Genomic DNA, 7,511 nt, shown 5'->3' on the forward strand with positions numbered 1-7,511 from the left:
AGTTTATATTATTATTATTATTGTTATTATTTCGAGTACCTGTAGCTACCGTCGTCGCGGCCCCGGTAAATTCTTCTGCTTAAAAGCCAGCTGTTTAATTAAGTACACAATTAATTAAAAACGATAAATTATTATTACCGGTTGGAAATAATAGAAGCAACGCGGACGGAGTGGACGAAAAACTAATTGCGCGAGTAAACGTCGACGGTTTACAATAATAATAATAGTAATAATTATTTATTATTATTAATATTCGTTTTTTTTTTGGTACATAATAATAAAACGAGATGGTACACTTTGGAGGCTGTGGGCAGAGACGTTTGTTGTGTAGGTATTAACCAACATATTAACCCCGTGGAATAAATTATACACAAACGGTGTAAGGAAATGCGGCGATATACCTGCGGTGATGTGCGCCAAGAGCCATCAACGGCACGTTAGCTCCAGGGAAATCACAAAAACGAAATAATCATGCATTTTATATGAGTATAAAGTACACATTTGTTGTACTGTTTCCAAACAAACGGCGAAAATATAATATTTTGCAAAGGGGAGGGTGTAAGGGGGAAAAAACCCACCTCGTTCCTTTAGAAGATACTTATCACATAAAAACGCGACGGCCAACGTCTTAGAGCGTCGCAGTGTGACCGTTTTCGTAAAACTAAAAATAGAGTATAATTTTTATACGAAAGTCAAAACTATAATTGATTTAGTGACTAGATAAATAATTGCTTCAAGAGGTTTTAATATGTATTGGCAATATTAAACAATTTAAGTTATAGCTAATTTAAACAAATATATTTTATAAAATATAAACAGTATTATCAATATTTTAAACTGATAGTACTAAATAGATAAGAAAAGGTAAGGTTACGGTCATTGTATGGGCTCTTTCAACATGACCGTCACGGTGTTTGTTTACTTTAAAAGTGACTCTTCTGCTTTTATCTATTCTTTTGTGTTCCCCCCCCAAAAAAAATGTATGCCAAAGTAAAGACATATCTCTAATCTTTAAACTCTTATCCCTTATCTCTAATCTCTTATCTTTCTTATCTTATCAGATAAACCAGCTGATATTTTCGTAATGATAAGAAATGAAAAAAAACTGTCGATTTTTCCGTGTGTTTGCCAAAGCAAAGACATAAAAACGTCAAAAAGTTGCACCACCTAAACCACCTCCTCGGGAGGCTCTGTCTTATTATTTCTGAATAATAAGACCTAATAATGTAATATTATTCAAATCGTTTTTCGTTTATTATTATTTTTTGTTTTGTTTTGTTTAAAGTAAACTTTGCGATCAACAAACTATTATATAATGGACGTTTAGTTTGGTTACTTTAAGTTTGCTCCTGGCCTGAAGGCCGTCTGACGTTTATATTTTAAAATATATATAAATACAGCGTTTTCATTTTTCTTTTTTTATTAAACAAAACAACCGAATAACATCGGCCTGAAGTCCTACACCAGACACATTCACGAAAGTTCCAAGTCGCTAAACACGAGGGTTTTTTTCCATCTCAGTTTTACATTTTAATGGCGAGAACCTTTTAAACAAAACAAAAACCAACCCCTTAACTACGGCGCAAGCTTTGAAAATACCGCAAAGGTGAATATTGTTTTTCGGTATTAGCTTTGTGTAAAAAAAAAACCTCCCAAACCATTTTTTAGCACCTTTTTTTTTTGACAAATTATTATTATAACGAACAATAGTCACATTCTAAGTGTGAGTCGAGCAGTCGCAAAAGAATATTAACGAGAACACCTTTAACCTCGAGACGACACACTTTATTATTATTAAACTGGGGTGTTTTTTTTTTTAGACATCTCGTTTGCGAACCAATTTGTTTTTTTCCGAAAATCCCTTTGACTGCGGTGGTTACCGCACTTTTTATTATTTTGAAAACGTAGAAATGTCGTTCCACAGGTAAGTCATACGATATTATTATTATATTTTTATTTATCGAAATCGGTCGACAAGTAAGATGAATAATATTATAAACGTGTCACGCGATACCGACTGTTGAGAATTTCCAAAGCGTCAGCACGTTATAACGACAAAAATAATAATGTGCTTTTTGCAACCACCGAGGCCATTATGTTTGCACGTGCGTTGCATCTACCCATTTCTCAAACCAAACCAAACCAACTAGTGTGAGTTTTAGTGAGGGTGGCTGGTTTAAACGTGCATAGTAAAAATAAAACAAGGACAATTTCGAATAAATGGGTAGGTACTTCGATTTTTAAGGAAGCAAACGAGTACAATAAAATATTCTTATTCAACCGATTACGTTCGAATTAAATTAAAATAAGAAATAATCTCATACCAGCAATATGATTGACCTGTATATTATATTATATTGTTAAGAGTCTATGATTTAATAAAACAAAATAATATACCATACCTATTTTTTAAAATTGCAAAAAAACCATTAACTTAACGATGCTCTTTTCAAACGACTGGACCTAAAACATTCATTTGTCAATCAGCAACTCTATTATGCTTTTAGGTTATTATATTATTACTTATAGGTGCGTGGTACAGATACATTTGGTGAATATTATTTTGAAAAAATATAATGACTTTATTGTCCTCGAGTAAAATAACATACATAAGACCAACCTTTGAAAATGTTCTCAAAATAGAATTTTATCTGATTAAACAAAAAAGTATATACAAGTAAATCGCATGAACCAAAGAAGATGTTTATATGATTTCGACAGAAACGTTTGTAGTTTCAAACATTTGTATTTGTTAAATAAAAAAAATAAACATTATAGTCTGTACAGCTAAAGCGAATTGAGGGGGGAAGGCTTTTTCATCTCCATCCCCTTACCAGTCTTATTTTTGGAAAACGAATATTCTTCTATGATAAACTACCATCAAGACCAAGTAAAGTTAGATTCGGTTAGGTGATTATGGTAAAAAGTCTTATTTTCTGGTTGTGCATCATTCGAATAAAACGTTATCTAAACAATCATCTAGACAACATATTATTCAAGTAAAAGTCATTCGAATATTATTAAAAACAGTGCTTTAAGTGCATTAAGTGTTTTTTTTTCTAGTAGTTATATTTCAAAAGTAATATTTCCTATAAATCGAATATAATATACCACATTTAGAAAATATATATGAAACTAGTATATATATATATATATATATATATATTTAATTAGACAATTTATTATTCAAATAAATTGTAAACGAAAATTTTCGAATAATTTTTCTTTGAATTAATCTTCTTTTAAACCATGTGAATAGGGTACAGGCAGAGTTGTGCAAATTATTATTCGGACAAGAACACAGTTTAAAAGAAGACTAATTCAAAGAAAAATCTACAAATTTTCTGTACTGTTTTACGTGAAATTTAGTGTCTTCCGACAAAACGAATCAACCTGTGTATTGTGCTACACCCTTTTTCGGTTGGTCGTAAAGCGGGAAAAGTAATTTTTAGTTTGTTGTACATTTGTTACTGTTGGTAATTGCACGCATTTATAAACGCTACACTGATTGGACCCTTGTACAAATCACGTGTATTATAATATACACACACACAAATAAGCATAATTAACGTGACTTATTCGCGTTTCAAAGACACCCCGTAACTAGACGATCAAAGAACCGCACCACAGTATGACACACTGTTGTTAATATATAGAATATTGTGTGGATGTAGTTTTTTTATCCGCGCGTGCAAAGGGGAGGGCAAAAAAAAATTAGACGACCTATTCCCCGAAAGGTCGCGGCGGGAAATGTCCCAGAAAAAGACCTGGGGCGGATTTTCACCCCATATCATCATCCCTTATACGAAAAACAGGTGGCTATGGACTTTTTTTTATTTCAAACGGTACCTTATATGTTTTAAATTTCATAAATAGGTAGACGAAAGGTAACTATTAAAAAAAAATAGTAGCGTTTGAATTTTTAATTTCCACCAATCCGGTCGTTTGCATAAATAGTAATTATTACTTTCACACAAAATAATATGCTATATTTCCCCCTTGTAACTATGTGGTCGGTTCTCCAAAATCCGGTAGTCTACAAAATTCTTGTTTTTATTCGCAATAGAATGTCTTAAGATGATTGTGATGATGACAAGCGGTTATAACTATAGTTCTAGTTTCTACCGACTACAGAGCAAAACCTTAGGCAACTTAGACAACCTCGGACAGTAAATAATAAGGACTTGAGGTAATTTTTTTACATGTATTTATATTCAATGTACTCACTACAATCTACTGTGTAGACCATATTATAGTGATTTATGATTATGTATTATAATACACTCAACACCAGAGCCATCTTTACTACCCCCCCCCCCCATCCGAGTCGTCGGTTAATTCCAATCTGGACGTGCGTGCTGCTACAGGTCATTCCTCCTGGATGACGACAGGGAACGGGCGGACGGATCCCGTTTCTCGTCGGTTCATCCCGTCCCGGCAAAGGTCCACCGCGGGAAGTCTTTTGCCTTTTTTTCCCCCGGAACCCTTTTGTCCAGCAGCTAACAACGCTTTCTTTTGTCCCGGATTGACGTGCGTTGTCGCCACACCGGCCCTTTTGTACACGGGATATTTTATCTTTTTCACTCACACCACACACACACACACATACTTGCACAACAATTGCTTCACTATAGTATACTTACACTATAGCTCTTGTCTACCGCAGCTGTGGCGGACGTTTAATTATTATTTATTTCCGACCAAACTTTCCGTATTGTATTCTCCGTTCGTCCTCCGCCCGAGAATGGAATTTAGATGGCAAAAGCTCTGGCTATTAGGAAATGTTCAAAAATTTAGTTTTTTTTTCAACATCTCATTTAGTATATGTTTACAAGTATATATATATATATATATATACAAGTATAGAATTTCAACTTAGGAGACGCTGATGGTTAAGTAGGACACCAGACTGGTAACTGGAATTGTATACTGTCAACTAGTTTAAGTCAACATATTTTATGCCTCAAGATTATGTTAATTTACCGGTTAATTTGTGCAGTATTATTTATTAATTTAAATAATTTTTTTCTATGTGTAAAAGCCATTTTGGTTTATTTTTACATCAAAAAGTCAGTCAAAATTTCGACTACTTAGGATGGTCCAGTGTCAATTATGCTAAGAGATTCGAGTTGTTCGGCTTCTTTACTATATAATGTGGGATGCCGATTTTCATTTAAAAATTTCGGTTTATTGTAATTAAATAAATTAAATTTGCTATTTTTCAATATTAAAACCAGATTTTTTTACATAAAAATAACAAAACTCCGTTTCCTACATAACCTAGAAAAATTTCTAAAGAACTAGAATCTCTTTACAAAATTCTACTTAGATCAGATCCCATGCAATCCGCTTGATTACAATTATATAACATTTGGTGTTATGGTTAGGTTTCAAAAGGGCAAAACTTGATTAATTTTCCGCCATTTGAGTATGAATTCAAAAAAAGAAAAGGGTTTGCTGTTAGGTCACAACATATTAAAATTAAAAAAATAATTCAAGTACCTAGCGGGTATGAAACATAAAAGAAGTCGAGCGTTTTGGTGTTTTTTTTTTTTTTAAAGACTTAAGTAAAAAATTGCTCAATTTTACACTTTACCCAATGTAAAAATTTTCTATAGCAAGTTTTCAGCTACTAGAATATATAATTTTGTATTGCTTGCACAAAAACCACACTGTCATGAAAAAAAAAAAATGAGAGTTTTTTTAAAAATGTGTAATTTTTTTTTTTTTTTATAAAAAGTTTACAATCCGTACAAACATTGTAACGCATCGTACTACACGTGATGGAGTGTTTGAAGAGGAAAACCATGTTCTTACCGAGTTACAATGGGTTGTCAAGTATTTCGTTTGAACGGGTAAGGTCAAGTGTAACGGTATAATTACAATTAGGCACAACATGCTTTGTGTGCAAGTTTTAAATACATCTAAATGCAATATGCGTGTCTATTCCTACGAGTGCCCGTTATAACTTTGAAACATGTTTCGTAGCCAGTGAATCACCCTGTACATGAAAACACAAGTCGACTGACTTCCAAAACGCCTCGTTTTTGGTCGATTTCATCATCGCGCGAAGACAGTTTAAAGTGTGTACACAAAGGGCGGACGGACCGTTATTCTTGAAGAAGTTAACCGCGGTCTACTATTGTTCACCAATGAGTTTCGGCCAAAGTAAATGTTAACAAATTCGGACGATTAAGCACTAACCGGGTGTGTACTACTTAGGTACGTGGTGGGCACTTGGCGTTTACAACGGCTAAAGTGTACACTTGAAAAATGTTCGGGGCTTCCGTTCGAGCAGCAACCCTCGTCGCTTGATGTGTGCGGTCCCCGAATTACCATATATTTGTACCTAAGGACAAAAAGCGAAAAAAAAAATTGATATATATATATATATACTTTCAGAAAGCCAAAGTTCAGCAGAAACCCTTGAAAAAGAGCCAATTATTGGTTTAAAAACTTACACAACTTCGAATACTAAAATCCGCAAAACAGTCTCGCCTGATCTGTCACTCGGTATTTTTTTTATTTTGTCCAATCTAAACGGTTGAAAATATTTAAAAAAGAATATTGTCTTCGGTACATGTTATATAATATAGTGTTTATAAAAATTATCATATCTTGAAAGTTTTGTTATTGGCTATTTGTTGTAGTGCTATTAAATGATATTATTATTATTATGTTATCTTTTTATGACACAAGTTATGCCACCGCAAGTCGTTATGCACAATCTAAGTAAAAATAACCGTTTCCATACCAACTTGGCTCGATAACGTTATGTGTATCGGATGTCTTAAAGATTGTCCCGTTATGCGAATTTAACCACCGCCGTTGTTGTGGAAAATTTCCCTTATAGTTTTTCCGGATGTTGAAATTAATATTCAATACTTCACTTTTCGCCTTTTTCAAAATATTAGTAAAGTCATAGTAAAAAGAAATTCTTTTCACCGGATAAACCATTTTGCCTTGACAATAAAAATTCAATTAGGTACTCAGTTCTTTGCCTTAGTTAACTAATTAATGTTTAACACAGTGCCGAGCTCGGATAACAAAAAAAAAAAAAGAATTAACTAAATAAGATAAAGATAATTTCTTATTTTTTTTTTTATTTGGGCGACATAACATTATAAAGATAAATCGGTTTGGTCTTGACGAAAAAAATTATTCTAAAAATTGTCATCTAAATTAACATCAGTAATTATACATGTTTTTTGTTCCTAATTAGGTTATAAAGTATAAGTTATTAGTGAGAATGTTTGAATATTATTTTTTTTCCTCTTAATAAAAAATTAATATGCACTTTATCATCAGATACAAATTTTCCTAAAACAAATTCTATCTTGGTCATAGTTTATAAGCTCTATTTTTTATACATGTTTATAAAGAAATAACTTATTGGCGATGAACATCAAACATCAAATATTTCCTATATCTTACTGTACAATTCAGAGTGGCAAAGTGTTTTAAATAAAATGTTTTAAACATATGTTTCAAACGTTTTAAGCAAACGGTAT

Source organism: Adelges cooleyi, unplaced genomic scaffold, assembly GCF_023614345.1.
Source record: "Adelges cooleyi isolate 19-005CV unplaced genomic scaffold, UGA_ACOO_1.1 ACOO_flye_CR_arks_rails_tigmint_CR_PRNA_247, whole genome shotgun sequence".
Classification (NCBI taxonomy): domain Eukaryota; kingdom Metazoa; phylum Arthropoda; class Insecta; order Hemiptera; family Adelgidae; genus Adelges; species Adelges cooleyi.